The 24,006-nt window shown below is 40.7% G+C and overlaps 1 protein-coding gene across 5 annotated transcripts in view; it reads left to right on the top strand.

Moving 5' to 3' along the window:
• The window catches only part of rbfox3a (RNA binding fox-1 homolog 3a), a 1,176,173-nt gene that overhangs the window by 103,055 nt on the left and 1,049,112 nt on the right, over positions 1-24,006 (top strand). For all 5 annotated transcript variants that reach the window (XM_061908671.1, XM_061908673.1, XM_061908672.1 and 2 more), the window contains exon 2: positions 3,397-3,483. The gene's annotated coding sequence lies outside the window, so the exon portion shown is untranslated. The remainder of the gene's footprint in view (positions 1-3,396; positions 3,484-24,006) is intronic.

Below are 24,006 nucleotides of genomic sequence, written 5' to 3'. Positions count from 1 at the left end.
CTATAAAAATGGGACCCATTACCTCCCTGCTTGGCACTCAGCATCATGGGTTGTAATTGAGGGTTAAATCACCAGAATGATTCGCCAGCACAGCCACCGCTGCTGCTCACTGCTCCCCTCACCTCCCGGTTTTGGATGAAAACCATTCAGGAAGCAAAAGAAGAAAACTAAGTTTTGAAGAGATTGAAGTGGTGAATTAACGTTAATGTTTAAATACCACAAAGGCCAGAAAGAGGGTTTATGGTGAAAACACCTGCAAAGCTGCAACCAAAACCTGTTTGAAGACCCTTCTCATGCTGGCTGCCTAACTGGCTGTCAGAGACCAAAGGTGACTGAAACAAAGATGTGTCTTTGTAAACGTGATCAGCTTCATGTGTCCAACCATCTGTAGTATACAAGACTCAGCAGGACGTTGGCAAAATGAGGTCAGCTGAGCTTTTGAAGCTGGCAGACAAGGCGCCATGCAGGGATTGGAGATCACATCAAAGGAAATCAACAAAATGGCCAAATATTGTAAAAGAAGTGTGTGTGTGTGTGTGTGTGTTTGTGTGTGTGTGTGTGTGTGTGTGTGTGTGTGTGTGTGTGCGCATGTGTGTATGTGCATGTCTTAGTCCAGTGAACAATTTTGAACTATATTAAAAAAAAATGAATGCAGTTGTAAAACTGTTTTAATGATAATAATTATCTTAAGATATGTTTACACATCTTCTTTTCCTTGCCTATGTTGAACTGGGCGTAGGAACGGGTTCAACATTGGGGGACACAGGCGCACGTGCAGTAGGTACAGCTGTGTAATTTTTCCTCATTCCTGTGAGAACCTTGTGTGTGACTGAAGCATTAAAGGCCTACTGAAATGAGATTTTCCTATTTAAACAGTGATAGCAGGTCCATTCTATGTGTCATACTTGATCATTTCGCGATATTGCCATATTTTTGCTGAAAGGATTTAGTAGAGAACATCGACGATGAAGTTAGCAACTTTTGGTTGCTAATAAAAAAGCGTTGCCTTTACCGGAAGTAGCAGACGATGACGTCACAAGGGTGAGGGCTCCTCACGTCCTCACATTGTTTATAATGAGAGCTTCCAGCAGCAAGAGCTATTCGGACCGAGAAAACGACAATTTCCCCATTAATTTGAGCGAGGATGAAAGATTTGTGGATGATGATATTGATAGCGAAAGACTAGAAAAAAAAAAAAATTAAAAAAAAAGTAAAAAAAAAAAAAGGCGATTGCATTGGAACGGATTGAGATGTTTTTAGACACATTTACTAGGATAATTCTGGGAAATCCCTTATCTTTCTATTGTGTTGCTAGTGTTTTAGTGAGATTAAATAGTATCTGATAGTCGGAGGAGTGTGACCACTGGTGTCTTGAGGCCAGTGTCTGAGGGAAGTCACGGCAGATTCAAGGACTGCGCAAACTCCACAGATCTCCGGTAAGAGGCGACTTTTTAACCAAATTTTCTCACCGAAACCTGCCGGTTGACAAGTAGTCGGGAACCTTGTTCGCTTGACCGCTCTGATCCATAGTAAAGCTTCACCTCCGGGAATTTTAAACAAGGAATCACCGTTTGTTTGTGTGGCTTTGTAGTTGTGTCATCAGATTTGCGGCCTCATGTTTTGGACACTCGGGTGAAGAGAGGGGCGGAACTTTCTACCGATCACCACCTGGTGGTGAATTGACTGCGATGGTGGGGGAGGATGCCGGACAGACCTGGCAGGCCCAAGCGCATTGCGAGGGTCTGCTGGGAACGTCTGGCAGAGTCTCCTGTCAGAGAGACTTTCAACTCCCACCTCCGGAAGAACTTTGAACATGTCACGAGGGAGGTGCTGGACACTGAGTCCAAGTGGACCATGTTCCGCACCTCTATTGTCGAGGCGGCTGATTGGAGCTGTGGCCGCAAGGTTGTTGATGCCTGTCGTGGCGGTAATCCCAGAACCCGTTGGTAGACACCAGCAGTGAGGGATTCAGTCAAGCTGAAGAAGGAGTCCTATCGGGTTCTTTTGGCTCATAGGACTCCGGAGGCAGTGGATGGGTACTGACGGGCCACGCGGTGTGCAGCTTTAGCGGTCGCGGAGGCAAAAACTCCGACATGGGAAGAGTTCGGGGAAGCCATGGAAAACGACTTCCGGACGGCTTCGAAGCAATTGTGGACCACCATACGCCGCCTCAGGAAGGGGAAGCAGTGCACTACCAACACCGTGTATGGTGCGGGAATCTGTGGTGGGCTCTCCTATTTCTGGGGATGAGGTTGCTGAGGTAGTTAAAAAGCTCCTCGGCGGCGTATTTTTGGTTCATTTAATAGTTAAAACAAATTTACATTATTGCAATCAGTTGATAAAACATTGTCCTTTACAATTATAAAAGCTTTTTAAAAAAATCTGCTACTCTGCTAGCATGTCAGCAAAATGGGGTAGATCCTGCTGAAATCTTATGTATTGAATGAATACAGAATCGTTTTGAATCGGAAAAATATCGTTTTTGAATCGAGAATCGCATTGAATAAAAAAAAAAATCGATATATAATCGAATCGCGACCCCAAGAATCGATATTGAATCGAATCGTGGGACACCCAAAGATTCGCAACCCTAATTTTTATCATTAAAAATCTTCACGGTTTGATTTCATATTGTTAATACAAGTTTGTACGACAAAGAGAAGTGTAGTATACATGTGCAGGCCAATTTTCAGGTAAATTACTAATTTTCATAACTAATTTGCAAACGTATTTCAACATTATAATTGTTGTGTGCCAAAATCTAGCCACATATGAAGCATAAAGATAAACCAGCACCATTGACAGGGAAGACAAAGGAATGCTTCCATCCAGAACTAAACTGTGTTTTCTTTACTTGATTTTTATATTGAGTGATGTATTCATAAAAGGTTGACACACACACACACACACAAGAAGCCAACGTCTCTCTTATGCATAGGACTCTCACAACGCACACAAGGGCTCCTTCTCCATTACCCTTGAGCTCATCCATTCACCAGTCATGACTATGACGACGACAATTGGAAATGATACAACTCTGCTTCGAAAATGCACAATGTTATCAAAAAAAACCCCCACAACTTTGAAGAGATACAACAAGAAAGCTGAAGTGACACATGCAGTTTTGGAGCCACGGGTTACCAACCCCTCCGCTAACCCCTTGCTTACACTGTGAGGAAAATTAAGTAAGACACTAACACTTTTTTTACTGGTCATAAATGAGGGACATGGCTTGTCTGCTGCGGTTAGGTTGGCAGTCAAAGCATGGGTTCCATTTGCGGCTTCCGTACACACTCTTCTTATAATTCCAAGTGTGTGATGTTTTCAAATATCAAAGGTGTTTGCTGACGTTTGCCAAAGATAGAGATTGAAGTAAACCACATTCTTGTCAAACAGATGCACAGCGAGACATGATGGGTGGAACTTCATGATGTTGCTTCCACAACCCAACCTCCATTGACTACAGCTGTTCTACAGTAACGGGTAGGACTTTTAATGATTTGCACGAACGTCATGTGTGCGTCTATCTGTGTAATTTAATCTCTACATTCACTCAAGATTGCCAAGATTAGAGAAAAGCAGCACATATTTCATTCTGTTAAACGTTTGCTTTTTTATTACATGGAATTTTTCTGACATACAAGTTGAAATTGAATTTATAATTTAAGAACTTAAATGACGATAATAATATACAGATAAATAATACATCCACTAGTACGTAAAATAAGCAGCAGCAATACAAAACACAAACATGTTTGCAAGATTTTAACAGTATTTCAAATCCATCCTGCAATTTCCGTGCTTTAGAGTGCACCTGGTTTTAGGATGCACCCAGAATGAAAGTTAAGTGTGGGAGTGTGTGCGTACTTGTGTGTATGAGTGTCGAGTTTCTCCAAGACTGAGACTGCCAAGATATCTGTGGCGCTGAGGGAGTGGTTGTGGGTGTGGTCACGTGACATAATCAAATAATTTGCCTAATCTACTATGATTATATGATTTTCTTGAAAAAAAATAAAAAATCATTAGTGTTTTTATAATTGACTCTTCTGACAGTCAATTGTACAGAGCATTCTTCTGTAGAGACTTCCCACACCCCCACCAAGGACTGTTTTCACTGCTGGACTCTAGAAAGAGGTTCTGCAGCCTACGTAGCAGAACCTCCAAGTTCTGTAACAGCTTCTTTCCTTAGGCCATCAGACCTTTGAACGCATCATAATAATCCCCTCAGTAGCCCCCCAAAAATGGATTAACTTGCTGGAATATAAAGACAATATAAAATACATCCATAAACGTGGATGCATATGAAAAAGTGCAATATATTTATCTGTACAGTAATCTATTTATATTTATATCTGCACCTTATTGCTATTGTATCCTGCACTACAAAGAGTTAATGCAACAAAATGTTGTTTTTAATCTGTACTGTAAAGTTCAAATTTTAATGACAATAAAAAGGAAGTCTAAGTCTAAGTCTTAGTTTCATCGTGCTTCTAAATGTGTGTTTTAACTCTTGTGCAGTTCTAATACAACTGTTATTGTTTTTCTAAAATGTGCTTTATAAATAAAATCAATTGGATTAAATAAAAAGGATAAAACAACGAATCTGTTATTTTTAATTAGTTATAACATATATTTTTATATTGTTTGCCATATTTCAATTGTTGTTGCTTATTGTACAATGTAAAATATTTTTAAGTGTCATTCTAGAGACTTTTCATTACTATTTTTCTAATTAAAAACTACTAGCAACAAACTTAAATTAACTTCGGTCTGTTGATGTCCCTGACAAAAGAGGCGAGCTACAGCAAGCATGGCTTCACACTTGCTTTGCGCTGCTTAAGTTGAACGTTCTCTTAATATTTTCACATTTTGTAGATCTCTGTTCACAGTTGTATCTGGCGTATATTACAGTCACGTCCACATTGCAGACATGCTGACAAAGCTCCAGACAATGGTTCTGTTTACATTCGATTTTGGCAGTATTTATTCGGTGATCAAGTTTTCGGTACAGCACTTGTCAATAGTGCACAAATAATAAGCTATATACATCCATTCAAACTGTGACGACTTACTGGTGGTAATGTTTAATATTTGTGTGGTTTGGATTTGATGTCAGCTTTTCCCATGTTTGCAAACATACCATTCATGCCTGAAAGGTGATTGGCAAAGAATGAGGAATTGTTGTTGTGTGTCTGGGGATGCACGGACTTACAGACATGAAAGTGTGTACACGGGAGGTAAAACCTGTTGGTATTGTTCCATTTGTTATCATAAGATTGGTAATAAAGGTTAAAACAGAGTGCTGGTTGTTGAGTGTCTATTCTGGGGGCTTCAATATATTATATTACTCCTATTTGTTTTCAAGTAAAAAAAAACAAAAAAAACTTATTTTCAATGTGTGGCAGTAATAAAAATGGCACATTCAATGGAGTGTGAATGTGGTGCTGCAATTTTGGACGGACATACTTTGACACACCAGAAAATTCCATAAATTAGCAACATTGTACTGTGTAATGTGCAGGGTTCACTGCCTTGGAAAAAAGGTACGACTTATTGTTGACGCGTGTATACATTATACCGCTACTGTCTTGTAATGTTAATATCCCAAATTCTGGGTGATACATTTTGCACAATTTGAGAAATTGATCATTAACACCCAATGCTGGTGTTAGACTCTTGTTCAAATGTTTTCTCATTGATCCAACATCAAGAATTGTGCATAAAATTAGCAAACTACTTTCAAGATTTTACTTGCATAATGTCAACTTCAAGCAATTGTTGTAGGTTGCCGAGTCTGCATCTATCTATTATGCAAAACCTACATTTCAAACCTATTGGTACCTGCTTTTATATATTTGGGATCTGCATAATTGCCGAAAATTCGAAAATACACCGTGAAGGCATTGCAGATGTATTTATATAATTATCTTGCTTTCCTTTCTCTACTTCTACTGAAAGAGGTGCTTGGAATTTGCTCTTTTTGGTTTCAGTGAATTAAAGGGTATCTACGGGGTCTTCAAATGTCTTAAATCCAACAATTAGAATTTAAGGCCTTAAAATGTCAAAAAAATATCCTAAAATCTCATAAAAAGTTTCAAAATTGACTTACGTTACTTTTATCTTTAAAGTCAAAAATCCAGGATAAGTCTATGTCAAAACCTGCTAAAACGCTGCAGACACTTGCACAATATATTTTTATGTTTGCTCAATTCAGCCATCTGCAAAATCATTGCAAAAGTTAACCATTTAGCTTTAGCAGAGATGCCAACTGTCCCTTTCACAGACAACATGTTGTTGTGCTTTCTTCTACCATTGCTGACGTTCTGCTTGTCACATGAAAACACTTGATCTGAAGCACACTGCAATTTTTGCAAGAAAACACTTTCTATGGCAACTCTGAAAAAGGTCTGTTGTGATGTTTGCTAATGTTTCTATCAGCTAGTTCACAATAGAGAGGCTTCTGACGTATTTAATTAGTTTAAACATTTTGTTTTCCAATGTGAAAGAGGAGTGAATGCGTTCATATACTTCCGAATTACAGATGCATGAGTGAAAAACTAATATTGAAAAGATAATACCACGACAGACAACTTGGCTGTACCTATGCAGAGTTGACGGTAATAGATACCTTTTTTTTTGGTCTCCACATTTCTCTGTATAATCTTCTTTTACATTAAATATTTCTTCAAAAACTAGGCGTTTGCAGGAGAAATTAGGACGTCTGACACAACCTTAACATCATCATTGTAATCAAACTTTATCTATAAAGAAATGCAACGCAAAGTGCTTCACAGACTTAAAAATAAAACCCTGATGACCCACATCCCCCATTATTGCACACACACACACACACACACACACACGCACACACACACACACACACACACACACACACACACACACACACACACACACACACACACGTATGAACAAATTAATGCATGGCTGAGTAGAGAGCTGATAACCCCTGATAAAGTGCTCTATCTGAGTAACGCTAAAAAGTAAAAATAATGAAATAGTTAGAACCATGAGTAGAAATAAAGAGGATAAAATACAAGTAAAACATCCATCCATCCATTTTTTACCGCTTGTCCCTTTTGGGGTCGCTGGGGGCGCTGGAGCCTATCTCAGCTGCATTCGGGCAGAAGGCAATGTACACACTGGACAAGTCGCCACCTCATCGCAGGGCCAACACATACTGTATAGAAGAACAACATTCACACTCACATTCACACAATATGGCCAATTTAGTGTTGCCAATCAACCTATCCCCAGGTGGATGTCTTTGGAGGTGAGAGGAAGCCGGAGCACCCGGAGGGAATCCATGCAGTCACGGAGGAGAACATGCAAACTCCACACAGAAACATCCTGAGCCCGGGATTGAACCCAGGACTGCTCAGGACTTTCGTAATGTGAGGCAGATGCACTAACCACCTGTCCAAGTAAAACATATGAAGAGAAAAAAGTATAAATATACAGTAAATATATAGTATATAAATAGAACTAAATGAAATATTGCATAGCTAATAAGATAAAAAGTAAAGTACCAATGACTTCAATAACATTAATAAATGTTAGGTAAAAGCCAAATCAAACAGGTAGGTCTTAAGCATGCTCTTAAAAACATGAACGTTCCCCGCAGCCATATGTATAGAAATGAGGAGTTTTAGAGAAATCAATGTTTTTACACCATGAGAAACTGAGAGTATTCAAAAGTTTAAATAAAAATCAAAAATGTATGTATGGATAAGCTCCCACCACTTATAAGGAATACATCCATAAAAGAAGAGCCACATGACTTGGCATAAAAACTAGAGATGAATGCAAGGTGCAACACAGAAGAACCACTTTTGGACAAAATATCAAGGTCAAGACAAGCTAAGTGCAGTTATAAACCTCATAATTCTGAACGACAACAATACAACACAAGTGAACGAAGGGTTTTGTAAGATGATGATGTGGTAACAAGCACGGTGTGAATGAAGGATGGCAGACAGGAATTCAAGAGACATTTTTGATCTGGACATACAATATGTCTCTCGTCAAAGCACAGCAGCTGTAAAGAGTCCAAATGACTAACGGCACATGTCTGGCCTTCACAATAAAAGTGCTGCGTAATACATCCTGTCTGATTGTGCTAACAAAATAGGGATTTAAAAAAAAATAGCTTAGACAAGCAAACTTTTTTTCACATTCTCCGTCTTCTGTATTGCTGCTGGATTGAGCTGCAATAATTATGACAATTTGTTGTGGATTTTATTCCACATTGTTAATTTCATTACTGAATTAGCATTTTATTTGTAGCATTTAAATTCCTATGCTGTTAATTCAAATGTAAAAAAAAATGCTAATAACAAAAATGCATATTTTTTAAACAAAAGTTTGTATCTTTTCTATTTGTTATTTTTTACTGTTTGTGAAGGACTGATTTGGCATGGGTATCAGTTATAATACCTCCTAGCTAGGATGGTCTTCAGTTCACTGGTGTTGTAATGAGGACAATTGTTGTAGGAACGCTACGGAATTCAGTGTGATGAAAAGATCTGATTATCTTTGGTTGTTTAAACAGTTTTGGATTCTTAGAATGTATATATATTCTGTGTATAGCGTATTGTAATTATTTGTATTGTGCTGGTTGCTTTATATTACACAGAGAATCAGACAGGTGTTGCCCTTGACTTGAGTCTGATTAGCACCTTCCTCAAGGGTACCATGAGTCGATACAGCAATTTATTTTTGTTCACAGCAAGATTCGACCCTCTGGTCCCCAAAGCCCAAATTCAAATTCACTCAGCTACTGACATCCCAAAATAAGCCCATCCATCCTTTATTTGGACAATGTCCTCTTCATCTGTCAACTGATATTAAAACTTTTGGGGGTTCGCTGCTTATAAAATATTCTACAATTGTACCTCGTTCTCTGTTGTCCCACTTTTAAAATGATTTTTTCCCCGAAAATTTTGCCCCGGTTTTTGGATGCCATCCTGAATATTGTACGGCCAAACATTGCACGTAACTAGTTACGTAACAAACATCTGTCCGCATATCTTTCTGTGAAGTCAAGTGCCCAGAGAAAACATCTCACACATTGGTGACACAGTCCTTGAAATTTGTAAAGTGAGTCTTAAAATTTGGGCTCTTGTTGTGTTTTGGTCTGCCTTGTCCGCCCAGGCTGGAGGATGACACATATGAAGGAGGAGGATGGCAGTGAATATCGTTGAACAAAAACTAACTTTCTTGAATAAGTAATTATCACAACTGGTTCTGCAATACCGAGAAAGAGTAGCCAATTTATAATTCTCTCCTTGTGTGTTATCCCAACTATTTAGCCCCCAATACTGTCCCTTTGGCACCTTCAATTCCTTTGTCCAGAAGATCACACCTACTTAAACATTCCTCCGACCGTGATTTTCTAGTATTGAGCCGCAACACATTTCAAGTACTTCCGGTAAGCTATAACGTTTGGTCCACCGGAGCCGAACAAGGGTGACATAATTCTGATATTGTTGCCACCCTAGGTTAGGGCCTCGACGTATACCTAACCTAAGGTTGATGCAGATGTTTTCGTATGTTTCAGCACGCCTTTTGGACCAACTCTTGACTGATCTTGGAGTGGCATAGGTTTGGTTAGCATATACTGTATGTGTGAGTGTTACTGTCCCTTAAGTAACATGTCAACAATTAGCATAAAACGGAATGCTTGCTTGCACACAACCCTTGCACAATAACAAAAAATTTGACTTCATATTCCAACAGATACCACACCATGTAGATCGATTCCAGCCTGGAAATCGTTTCCTTTGTTGTGTGAGTGTGTGGTTTATTTGTTCATAGAATGCACACATAAAGAACAATTTTGTATCTGTCAACTGCACTGACCATTTGCCATTGAACTGAGGTGTTCAAGCGTACGGCATCACATGAAGTAAGCCAGGCAAAGGTGTGTAAAGATTGTACCTGATGCTAAAGTTTAAAATAATGTGGGAAAGTACTGTATACAGCTCTAACTGTCCATTATTTAACGTTTGTATCACATTAGATTGAAACAGTGTCCGTCAATCTTCCATCCCTCCCTGGTCATCGCTGTCTTTCCCAACAATCAGGTACTGTAAAACAATATCTATGCGTGTTGAACTAATATTTGTGGGTTCCCTGGAATGGATTATTTGCATTTGCTTTGCTAGGGCCAATTTAGTGTTGCCAATCAACCTATCCCAAGGTGCATGTCTTTGGAAGTGGGAGGAAGATGAAGTCCCCGCAGGGAACCCACGCAGTCAAGGGGAGAACATGCGAACTCCACACTGAAAGACCCCAAGCCTGGGGTATCAAACCCAGGACCTCCTTATTTTGAGGCACCAACACTAACCCCTGTTCCACTGTGCTGCCCTTCTCTGAAGTCCTAAGAATCTATGTATGAGCAAGTACCAAGGCTACAAAATCAACTACTTAACCAGCGGACTGTATCATCTGAGGAGTCCCCAAGCACAAAAACAATGTTTACTTTTGTAGAACGTTTAAGAACCAACAAATGGAGAAGAAGAATGCCGTGTGACGTATTGGTGCTTGCAAAAGGTGCCTCAAAGTCTATGAGGATGAAGCTGTAACTGTGCAGGAATCCTGAGTTTGGCTCATCAGTCTTTGAGCAGCACATTATTACCTCTGTCCACAAGCTGAAACCAGAGACCTGTCCCAATAAGCACCCAAGACTGACTTGCAATGAGCTCAATAAAAATGCATGAGGACCAGGATGATTTCTTGTCCCGACTTTCACAGCAGTGCTGTGATGCCTTTCACAATAGAATGTCTCTAATATAAGAACTTCTGGCAGAAAGTGGATTACACGAGGTCCCTGTGATCCTGATCCTACTTAATGTAATGACCAATGATCATCGGAACTCTGACTGACCTTGCATCAGGTACAAATTTTATAACCCACACAGCTGCGAAAAGGCTATGTTTCCGGAGTGAAGATATCAACCTGGGGATGGCATGGCGAAGTAGGAGAGTGGCCGTGCGCAACCCGAGGGTCCCTGGTTCAATCCCCACCTAGTACCAACCTCGTCACGTCCGTTGTGTCCTGAGCAAGACACTTCACCCTTGCTCCTGATGGGTGCTGGTTAGCACCTTGCATGGCAGTTCCCTCCATCAGTGTGTGAATTTGTGTGTGAATGGATAAATGTGGAAGTAGTGTCAAAGCGCTTTGAGTACCTTGAAGGTAGAAAAGCGCTATACAAGTACAACCCATTTATCATTTATTTATTTAACCTTGTGGTCCACAGAGTTGGAAGAATGAAAGTATCAGTGGCAACCAAGTGTAACCTGCTCAAAATGTGTGATGTCACACCTAGAGGGACCCTAAAGCCACACCATATAGTGTGCTATGGCCCTCGGCATGATTGTAGAAATCCTTAAGAAAATCTCGGTCAAGAAGCTGCAGAACATTTTCCTCAATATTCCTCTCCAATAGCTTACAGACCCACATAAATATAGCTCTTCCTCAGTTACAAAGAAGCCCAGCTCGTACCCCAGAAAGTTGGATTATTTGTGACCTGGTGCTGTGGTATAGACCCCTCTGAAAAACTGTGGAGGCACTCACACAGACCTTTTTGATGAAAATTACTCTAATGTGCTCACATGTCAAAACTTCATTTTGCCAGATCAATGAGGACTGCATCTGTCAAGTATAAATAACTTTCCAACAAATATCCAGTTACCTGCAAGACTTCCATCTACGGTATCCTGCCACCTAGTTTCAAACAGACCTCACAAGCTAAGACTTCCTGAAGTGGTGGAGGTGTAAAATAATTGGTGCTACCAGTAAGCCCAAATGTGGAGGATGCTACTGGAGGAAAGGAGATTAAATGTATGTGTTGACGTCAGAGAAAAAAAACCCTCAGCTTCTTGTGGTTAGTTATCGCACCAATTAAAACCTTGATGTAAATTTGTAAGAGCCGCATAAAACAGGGCAAAGAGCTGCATACTCTCTTGACCCACGAGTTGGCCAAGCCTTAGCTCGATGGTCGCCACTGACTCCTTGACAGATCTTTTGCATTATTTCAATTGAAGTTTCTCGCTATATTCATCACCACTTTATTTGCGAAAACTGGTGAGGTTGTTGGTTTTGTTGCCAACAACTTGACCCTTGGTGCAGGTTGTACTGTCTTACAAATTACCACTAGCAGGTCAATTAGACCTGACCTACTTTAAAGGGAAGCAGTGCACTGTCAACACCGTGTATGGTGCGGATGGTGTTCTACTGACATCGACTGCAAATGTTGTGGATCGGTGGAGGGAATACCTCCTCAATCCCACCAACACGTCTTCCTATGAGGAAGCAGTGCCTGGGGAATCTGTGGTGGGCTCTCCTATTTCTGGGACTGAAGTTGCTGAGGTAGTTAAAAAGCTCCTCGTGGCAAGGCCCCGGGGGTAGATGAGACCCGCCCGGAGTTCCTCAAAGCTCTGAATGCTGTGGGGACGTTTTGGCTGACAAGACTCTGCAGTATCGCGTGGACAACGGGGGCAGTACCTCTGGATTGGCAGACCGGGGTGGTGGTTCCTCTCTTTAAGAAGGGGAACCGGAGGGTGTGTTCCAACTGTAATGGGATCACACTCCTCAGCCTTCCCGGTAATATTCAGGTGTACTGAAGAGGAGTCTACGCCGGATAGTCGAACCTCAAATCCAGGAGGAACAGTGTGGTTTTCGTCCTGGTCGTGGAACTGTGGACCAGTTCTATACTCTCGGCAGGGTCTTTGAGGGTGCATGGGAGTTTGCCCAACCAGTCTACATGTGTTTTTTGGACTTGGAGAAGGCATTCGACCGTGTCCCTCAGGAAGTCCTGTAGGGAGTGCTCAGAGAGTATGGGGTATCTGATTGTGGCGGTCTGCTCCCTACAATCAGTGTCAGAGCTTGGTCCACATTGCCGGCAGTAAGTCGGGCACGTTTCCAGTGAGGTTTGGAGTCCGCCAAGGCTGCCATTTGTCACCCATTCTGTTTATAACTTTTATGGACAGAATTTCTAGGTGCAGTCAAGGCATTGAGGGGATCCTGTCTGGTGGCTGCAGAATTAGGTCTCTGCTTTTTGCAGATGATGTGGTCCTGATGGCTTCATCTTGCCAGGATCTTCAGCTCTCACTGGATCGGTTCGCAGCCGAGTGTGAAGCGACTGGGATGAGAATCAGCACTTCCAAGTCTGAGTCCATGGTTCTCGCCCGATCTCCGGATTGGGGAGAAGACCCTGCCCCAAGTGGAGGAGTTCCAGTACCTTAGAGTCTTGTTCATGAGTGAGGGAGGAGTGGCTCGTGAGATCGACAGATGGATTGGTGCGGCGTCTTCAGTAATGCGGACGCTGTATCGATCCGTTGTGGTGAAGGAGGAGCTGAGCCGGAAGGCAAAGCTCTCAATTTACCGGTCGATCTACGTTCCCATCCTCACCTATGGTCAGGAACTTTGGGTTTTGACCGAAAGGACAAGATCACGGGTACAAGCGGCCGAAATGAGTTTCCTCCGCTGGGTGGCGGGGCTCTCCCTTAGAGAGGGTGAGAAGCTCTGCCATCCGGGAGGAACTCAAAGTAAAGCCGCTGCTCCTCCACATCGAGAGGAGCCAGATGAGGTGGCTCGGGCATCTGGTCAGGATGCCACCCGAACGCCTCCCTAGGGAGGTGTTTAGGGCACGTCCAACCGGTAGGAGGCCAAGGGGAAGACCCAGGACACGTTGGGAAAACTATGTCTCACGGCTGGCCTGGGAACGCCTCGGGATCACCCGGGAAGAGCTAGACGAAGTGGCTGGGGAGAGGGAAGTCTGGGCTTCCCTGCTTAGGCTGCTGCCCTCGCGACCCGACCTCAGATAAGCGGAATAAGATGGATGAATGGATCGATACTATACTATGTATATCACTGGAATGTGCAGAAACTTTAAAACGAAGGTGTGGAGGGGCGTGGTCGACGCGTCCCCTGCGGGCGGGGCATGTGCAGGAGCCGGCTGTGAAGCGATGACAGGTGAGGAGATTTCTCAGCTGGAACGAGTCATCTAATCACCTGTCTCTTTATCAGGAGGGCCGGAGGCAGTGAGAGGGGGTTGAAAAGACCAGGCAAGACCCGGAGAGTCCCGACATAAAGACTGGCGAGCGCAGGCTGAAAAGTATCTCGGGGCTGAATTATTGTATGTGAAAAAAAAAGGAAAAAGAAAATAAAACAGTGTCAAGCCAGAGTGGTGATTCCAAGTGGTCCTGAAGAATACGGGCAGGAAGAACTTCACAGTAGGGTAGTTTAAAAAAGCCATTACAATAAAACTAATATTAAAGCAATGTGTAAAAATTGGGCGGGCTGGATTACAGACCTTAACGGGCCAAAGTTTGCTCATGCCTGGTTTTTGAGGATGAAATGTAATTGTTTTTTAATTCAATGGATGCAATAATGGTTGACCCTCACACACGCTTCAATACACGCAGTCATTCTCTTTCTCTCTCTCACACATACACAGAAACACACATTATTGTAGCTCAGGCCATGTATTCTAAAAACAGCCCCACCCCAAACCTCATTAATGAAAAGCTGCAACCACAACATTTGCTGCCTGTGCAATAACTTGTAAACACATTAAAAATTAAATTGCACCTACAGGCTTTCCAGCCACATACGCATTTTAATTCTGGCTCCTCTCAAGCACCCGTCTAAAATGGCTTTGAATTAAATATTTGAATAATTACAATTGCATTATACAGTGTGTAAAAAAGAGCAAGTGTTAGCAAAGTTTGTTTTGTTTTTTATTAAACAATGTTGAGGGCTTAAACATTAAGCATTAACATTTCATTTTTAGGGTCACTGATGTTGTGATTTTTCAGTAATTGCAGAGGCCATCTCGTGCTTTTAAAACCAATAAAAAACGGAAGTCTTCTGTTTAGTCCAATGCGAGAACTGATACCAAGTAAAAACAGTGATTCTATCAGCAATACTGATACCGATACTTTGACTTGAAATTTCATATTACTTGAATAATTTATTTAATTTGCCTTGTATACTCCGGAGCGATTTATAATCCGAAAAATACGGTACTGCAGGTATTGATGTTAAGATGTTGGCTCTGTACTGGTTATTGACAAGTATCCCACTTTTATTAATGAATTTGTCCAATCTGTTTTTAAACATTTTTTCAACAATTTTAGAACATTGTGGAAGTAGGAAAACAGGTCTATTGTTTGTTAAGTGGTGTTTGTCTCCAGACTTCAAAAAATGGTCCAGCTTTTGTTATTTTCATTTGTTTGGGAATTCACCTGTTTGAAAAGATATACGTAAGGTTTCAAAATATCTTAAAAAACGTGTTTTATCGTTCCATGGTAATTCCATTAAAATTGAGGATTACGATTTACAGTTATTCAAGGGAAGTCAAGTAATTTATTTTTAATCAGATTAATCACACTCTTGAACTTGTCACAGTTAGTTGGTGACGTACCCCAAGATGCAGAGACGGAGGCAGGCATTGAATAAGGAAACATGGTTTTAATATAAAATACTACAACAAAACCAAACAAAGGGTACAAACAAAAAGCACGCACGTGGGTGGATAACAAACTAAGAGAGCTAGCATGGGAGCTAGAAAACAAAAAGGAACCTTAGCATGGAAAACAGAAGTCGTCCTTGTACTTAGAAAACAAACTGGAAGCAGGGAACAAAAGACAGTAAGCTAGAAACCGCTATCAAACATAGCTTACCGCAACGCTGCATTGACATGACCAGATACGACACAACAGGTAGCAATGACAAGTGCAACATGCAATACAATAATCCAGCAGTGACTGGATGGGAAAAAAGGTCTAAATAGGAGCGGACTGATTGACGCCAGGTGTGGCCAGGTGCCAATCAGCCACAGCTGAGGGGGAACACAGCACTCAGGGAGAAAGACAGGAAACCAACAACATAAGAGCGCTGACAGGAAACACTACACACACAGAGGAAACAAAGACAAATGCAGAGGAAAAAACTAAAACGTAGTCAAACGGTCGGAGGCAAGCCTGACAGAACTGCGATTAATCATGATAAATCAAAAGTTATTGAAGTGAAGTAAATTATATTTATATAGCGCATTTCTCTAATGACTAAAAGCGCTGTACATAATGAAACCCAATATCTAAGTGACATATGAACCAGTGCGGATGACACTGGAAACAGGTTGGTAAAGTGTCTTGTCCAAGGACTCAACGGCAGTGACTAGGATGGCGGAAGCGGGGATCGGACATGGAACCCTCAACTTGCTGGCAGGTCTACTCTACCAACCGAGCTATGCGTCCCCGGCATATATACGGTATAAATTACAAACACAACATATATGCTGATTATTAAATCATCCACAATAGTCGGAGGACATGCAAATATAATCATTTAGCACAAGCAGTGTGATTTATCAAGCCTGAAAATGTTCTCTGGCCACTGTTTTGCCTCAGTATTTACCACGTTTGAAATGTGCATGCAAACTGGCATATTTACGCCCAAATGGCCTTGCCGCGTTTAGACGAAATAGAAATATCGGATATATTTGTCTAGGATTTTCATTATTTGAGGTGATTAATCCAATCCAATCCACTTTATTTATATAGAACATTTAAACAACAAAATGTTTCCAAAATGCTGCACAACAATATTAAAAACAATATTCAAATACTATCCTGAGCTCCACCAATGACTGAATAAAAACAAAAAATAAAAAATAAATACATATAAAACCCATATAACAACTATATGAAATAAATATGATTAAAAATTCAATTAAAGAGTAAAACCAATTAAAACAGTAAACAGAAATCAACATTTAAAAACACAGAGGACAACAGAGGGCCACACAACTCACGTAGTGTTAAAACCCGAGAATAAAAATGGGTCTTAAGACGAGACTTAAAACACTCCACTGTGGGAGCAGTTCGAATATGAAAGGGCAGAATGATCCAGTGCTTAAGGCCGACTACAGAGAAGGCCCTGTCTCCCCTATTTTTAAGTCTGGTCTTGGGCACCACGAGCTGGAGCTGGCTCTCGGACCTCAGAGCGCGCGCAGGAATGTAAGTAAAACATTTAAAAAATTAATGACTGATTTGGAGACAAAAAAAAAAACACAACAATGTGTGATGTGTCTTTTCTAAAAGAAAAACATTTCTTGCAACATGCATTTTCTTGGTCTCTGGATCATTCCAGTACACCATCCCAGCTATTGCCAGAGACCCATCCATCCATTTTTCAACCGCTTATTCCCTTTGGGTCGCTGGGGGCGCTGGTGCCTATCTAAGCTACAATCGGACGGAAGGCGGCGTACACCCTAGACAAGTTGCCACCTCATCGCAGGGCCAACACAGATAGACAGACAACATTCACACTCACATTCACACACTAGGGCCTATGTTGCCAATCAACCTATCCCCAGGTGCATGTCTTTGGAAGTGGGAGGAAGCCGGAGTACCCGGAGGGAACCCACGCATTCACGGGGAGGACATGCGAACTCCACACAGGAAGATCCCGAAACTGGGATTGAACCCAGGACTACTCAGGACCTTCGTATTGTGAGGCAGACGCAGTAACCCCTCTTCCACCGTGAAGCCCGTTATTGCCAGTGTTGTGGCAAAAAAAACAGTCGTGCGATCTCCCACATCGCACTCTCGATGTGCTAAAAATACGTTTGTAGGTTTTGTTTTCTAGATTGCGGTTCTATAATGCAGAAAGGTTGCACCAGATTATGGATGTGTGTTGCATGTTCAACAAATTGCAAATAGCCGCAGGTCAGAGCATAACATGAATGTGGAGGAAAATTAGTGTATTTAAACAAATACACTAACTTTATATACACAAATGTAAAATCATTTGTATATAAAGTCTTGGTAGATCACCCACAACACACCCTCTTCTAATACACACACTTTTTAGCACTTGTATTTTCGATTAAGCCGTAAGGGTTTTAATTCTAGTACAAAACTGACTAGGGTTTTGGACATTTTAAGTGTTGCTTGTAAAGTATTTCACCATGGGATTTTATGAGTTTAACAGATATCATGCTCTGATTCTTTATTTGGTTAAATGAAACTCACTAATTGGTGATCAGTGTTCTGCATGCCCCAAAAACCCTGTTAGTGTAAAGTCTATTTCTTTAACATGAGCTATTGTGGGATCTGCAGAACGTTGTGGGTCACTGTACTACTTCAGGTAAATGGAACGTTTACTCTTGAGTCCTCAACATTGCCTTAGGTCGCAGCTATGGATAAATCTGGTACTGACAAAAAAAGAAGTAAATTCACTGATCGTTGTACTTTGACATCGATCACAAATTTTACAACAGTCATATAGCTAAATGTTTAACATCACGTCTGCTTGTTTGGTCGAAGAAGGAATTGTGTCCTTCTCTGCGTCCACCCTCCACCGTGATTGTCCCCTCCCTGGCTTTCTGTCACGGAGCTGATTGACTTTGAAAGGGCAAGCCAGCAGGGTGAGCTTGCTGATTGTCTCACTAGAGAGCTGGGACAGTTCTTTGGGATTAGTTCCTTGTGTCTTGTTTTGGGTTGAAAGAGTGAACCCTCATCTTTTTTCTTATAGAGCAGAGATTGCCAGTAGCCTCATTGCGAGGCCTATTCTCTCGTTTGCGCTTCTGTGTTTTTTTTAAGCGCTTGAAGTTATGCACGTTTCTCTAATTCGGCGTATTTTTGTATTCAGCCTAACAGACGAGCCGAGCCCACGTAAGTGAGGCAAAAGTGCCTAATTCTGGCTCATTGCTAATGAAGCAGACTTTGTTATCAAGCATTTATTTTGTGGCTGCTTGAAAATTGTGGGAATTGAGTTTTAGTAACACTTGTGAATGTTATTAGAATCCATAAAAAAGTATTACACTTTGAAGGCCTACTGAAAGCCACGCAGTCTGATAGTTTATATATCAATGATGAAATATTAACATTGCAACACATGCCAATACGGCCTTTTTAGTTTACTAAATTGCAATTTTAAATTTCTCGCAAGTTTCTTGTTGAAAACGTTTCGGAATGATGACGAGTACGCGTGACGTCACTGACTGTCAGGAAATATTAGCAGCTGCACCACTCGCAGCTAAAAGTTGTCTGCTTTAATCACATAATTACACAGTATTTTGGACATCTGTGTTGCTGAATCTTTTGCAATTTGTTCATTTAATAATTGAGACTATAAAAAACAATGCTGTTGGTGGAAAGCGGTGTATTGCAGCTGTCTCTAGCACCGAGACGCAGCCGATGTTTCTTTGTTTGTTGTGAAGCGGAGTGGTCAAGCGAACATGTTTTCTCTACGTCAACCAGCATGTTTTTGGATGGGGAAATTGTGATATATATATCTTACCAGAGAAATCATTGGATTATTGGCTCCTCGGCTTCTCTCTGAGACACTGGATGTTCACCGCAGCCATCCGACCTCGAGGTATGTCTTTACAATCTTTAAAATCTCATTAAAACACTATTAAAACAATAAGCAGATAAGGGATCTTCCAGAATTATCCTAGTAAATGTGTCTAATTACATCTGAAACGCTCACACTGCCGTCGCCCGGAGCCGTCGCTTTTTTCTTTCTTTCTATTCCTTCACTATCAATATCTTAATTCACAAATCTTTCATTCCCGCTCAAATTAATGGGGAAATTGCCGCTTTCTCGGTCCAAATTGCTCTTACTGCTGGTGGCTCCCATTAAAAACAATGGGAATATGTGTAGAGCCCTGCAACTCGTGACGTCACGCGCACATACTTCCGGTACAGTAAGGGCTTTTCTATTAGCGACCAAAAGTTGCAAACTTTATTGTAGATGTTCTCTACTAAATCCTTTCAGCAAAAATATGGCAATATCGCGAAATTATCAAGTATGACACATAGAATGGACCTGTTATTCCCGTTTAAATAAGAAAATCTCATTTCAGTAGGCCTTTCAAATTTGACAAGGCCATATCAATCCAGGCAGTGCTTGTGATGTGAACGTGTGTAGCCTTGGTGATGTAAAGTAGGTAAAGTTGGATTTTTGCCTCATTCCTGTGAGAATCCTACATGTGACTGAGGCATTAAATAGTGGGAATGTCCAGGACTAGCTGCAGTGTGCTTAAACAACCTACAGGTAGCATATGTGAGCAGATAATACTGCATCATGTTTTTCTTTTTCAGACTTACCAGTTCTTATCAGGTCAGTAGTGCATTCTCCACGCATTCTTCCTCACACTTAAAGTGAAGGATAAGGCAAAAATCCAACCTTCAACAGCTTCTTCTTCCTGGCGGATGTAAATAAAAATCTGTAGATTAAATTTTGTTTCACCACCCTGATGGTATCTATGATGAGTTCTGTTTGGTACAAGTGTTCTTGAAACCGTGACGTCAGGATGGCCTTGCAAGGACAACTGTGTGTGCACAAGTTGGGAGTCACTGACATTAACGATCAAAACAATCGGATCACTTGTTTAAAAACTGGATTAAATTTTAATGTTATTATGCATTTCTACATTATCGTTGATCGTATTTGATCAATAAAGCAATTGTTGATGATCATTGTACGGAATATGTACTGAACTGTGGAATCTACTAATAAAAATATCAATCAATCAATCAATCACCTCCTCTTAGTGTCTGCTACATACTATTTCTATTAAATAGTCACATAGTTCAATGATGGCCTTAAATCTTTGTGTAACCCTTATGCTAACATCCCAAAATGCCCAAGCGCTGTAGCTATATGTGCAGTCGCCTTGCGTTTTATGCCTTGGTTGCGTCCTTTTTTTCTTTCACATACACAAAGACACAGCAGGTAAACGATGTGCATTTCAACTGTGATAGTTATCGGAGCCATATGTAATAATTCCATGTCAAGTCATCATTAAATGGCCCTGATATGTCTAAAGGCATTAATAAATCATGTTATTTTCGAATACCTAACAGTAGTTCAGCTGGTATATGTGTGACGGTCCACAACTGTTTGTGGCAAAATGCAGCTCCACACTGCTGTCTCTTCAACATATCACTGGCTCCAGGTGGATTATGAATTTCTTTTATTACAGTGTCCTGCAAAACAGTGACAATTGTAAGATTGTGAGTCCACTTGGGTCACGGGATTCTCAGTTTGGAGGCATCACAGTTCTGATGTTTGACATAATAAACCACAGTTTCATTGTACAAACAACATGTTACATTTGGGTGTGACCGTATAGTGCATGGGTGTCAAACTCTGGCCCGCGGGCCAAATGTGGCCCGCTGTGTAATTTCATTTGTCCCTTGAGGTAATATCAAATCAAGATTAGAGCTGGCCCCCCGGTATTATACAGCGGCGATGTCTCTGTAACACTGCATTCACCGCTGATACTCATACTTGCCAACCCTCACGATTTTCCCAGGAGACTCCCTAAGTTCAGTGCCACTCCTGAAAATCTCCCGGGGCAACCATTCTTCCGAATTTCTCCTGATTTCCACCTGGACAACAATATTGGGGGCAACAACGTGCCGGCCCAGTCACATAATACATGCAGCTATAACACACACAAGTCAATGCAACGCATACTTGATCAACAGCATACAGCTCACACTGAGGGTGGCCGTATAAACAACTTTAACACTTTTACAAATATGCACCACACTGTGAAGCCAAACCAAACAAGAATGACAAACACATTTCGGGAAAACATCCGCACGGTAGTACGACATAAACACAACAGAAAAAATACCCAGGATCCCTTGCAGCACTAACTCTTCCGGGACGCTACAATATACATCCTTGCTACCATCAAAACTCGCCCCTCCCCAAATTTTTATTTAAATTTTATTTGATATGCCATTGATATTTTTAATCATTATTATTATTATTTGAAACTGGATTTTGCATGTGACTATAAAGTTATATAAGCCTTGCTTGTTTAACATTCAATGCAAAACTTGTTTGGGTCCCTATTAAAAAATTAATTTGTTCAACCTTGGCCCGCGGCTTTGTTCAGTTTTAAATTTTGGCTCGCTCTGTATTTGAGTTTGACACCCCTGGTACAGTGTTTAAACCAAATCTTCATACTAATTTTCATAATCATTTCTCCATTGGTTTCACATGTTCTGACAAAGGTGTACTCAAATTAACAATAATCCTTTTTTTATATGCAAAATACACAGTAAATTTACAGAATCTACATTTTACAGAATGTCCCTAAACACACCTCGGATCGAAAATGGCTTCTTCAAACCATGCAGTTGATAAACCAGGCTGCTGCCTAGCCAAGCTACCATTAGCAACATAATAATAGGTGAGGACAACTATGTGAACAACCAAACAATCACAGCGGCATGAAATATAATATTACCTGCAAAACAGTGCAAATTGTGAGACTGTGAGATCACTTGGGTCACGGGATTCTCTAAATAACACATCAACAATCACCAATTAGTTTACACAGTAAAAGTGTGTTATTGTCTTCAAAATATCACTCGAGGATACAGTTTTGGTCAATACCAATTAGTGAACCTTTTTATGTGTACGATACAAAGTACTAATCAAAATATAAACAGTACATTTTCACAAATTAGTAATCAATCCCGGACAAAAAAAAAACGTTTCTCACCGCTTTGGAAGGCGTCACAGTTCTGAGCACTTCCCGCAGGTAACCGTACACACCACTTATCGCCAGCAACAGGCGCTGTTGCAACACTTCATTCATAATTTAATCAAGCATAATGAACTTCTGTTTTCTACACCGTTACATACACCCCTTTAATTTATGCTGAAGTGAGGCAAAACATGAAGAACAGTTTTAATGACAAAAAGTAGAAACATTATGAGTATCTCGGGCAATGATGTACAACGGAAAAGTCAATGTCAGAAATTCTTCTTCAAGAAGAGTGTAGGCAAAGGAAGGTATCAAAACCTGCACCTATCACAGACCATTAGAAATGCCCTATACATTTCACATACTTAGACTTAGACTTCCTTTTTATTGTCATTCAAATTTGAACTTTACAGTACAAATAAGAACACATTTTTTTTGCATTAGCTCTTGGTAGTGCAGGATTAAAAAAAAGCAATGAGGTGCAGGAATAAATAAATAGATTACAGATAAATATATTGCACTTTTGCATATGCATCCAGGTTTATGGATGTATGTTATATTGTCTTTTTATTACAGCGAGTTAATCCTTTTTGGGGGAAGTTGAGGGGATAATTTAATTATGATGCGTTCAAGAGTCTTACGGCCTGAGGGAAGAAGCTGTTTCAGAATCTGGAGGTTCTGCTTCGGAGGCTGCGGAACCTCTTCCTAGAGTCCAGCAGTGAAAACAGTCCTTAGTGGGGGTGGGAGGTGTCTTTGCAGATTTTCTGAGCCCTGGTCAGGCAGCGACTGTTAGCTTTACACTCTTTAAAAAAAAAAAAATGGAGCCCAAATGTAAGATGGCCAAACATTTGTATGATACGTCCTAGTTGAGAGTACTGTGTTAGGACTAGCCTATGAAGCTAAAGCTAGCAAAAACGATCCATAGAACAACAACACATCTCATCTGCTTGCGTTGTTGTGAACGACATCATCGATGCACGTTTGTAACATCAATGTACAAACAGTGGTTCCAACTTGAGAGGCGCTCTCCTTTTTTAAACAGCCTCAAGTGTGTCAACTCCCTACTTCCATCCATCCATTTTTCTACCGCTTGTCCCTTTTGGGGTTGCGGGGGGCGCTGGAGCCTATCTCAGCTGTCAAGCTGAAAACAACACCACAGCACACTTCCTTTCTTCACAATAATAGCATGGTGCCCCATGTCAACAAAATAAAGGTTTCAAAAAAGTGCCTTGCACAAGCACACTGTACTTAAAGCACTAATTGATACAATTACAATTATGGTTTGACCTAAAATAATGATCAAAATTAAATAAAAATATGTATAACACCAATAAATGTGAGGATTTCTGCATTTGAATAACAAACATTTTGTTAAATTAAATTTTTTACAAAAACCACACACTCTATAAGTGTAAAAATAAATAAATATATAAGTGTTAAAGGTAAAAAACTGAAAATA

This window comes from Nerophis ophidion, linkage group LG08 (genome assembly GCF_033978795.1).
Source record: "Nerophis ophidion isolate RoL-2023_Sa linkage group LG08, RoL_Noph_v1.0, whole genome shotgun sequence".
Taxonomy (NCBI): Eukaryota; Metazoa; Chordata; class Actinopteri; order Syngnathiformes; family Syngnathidae; genus Nerophis; species Nerophis ophidion.
This window is presented reverse-complemented; position numbering and strand designations above follow the sequence as displayed.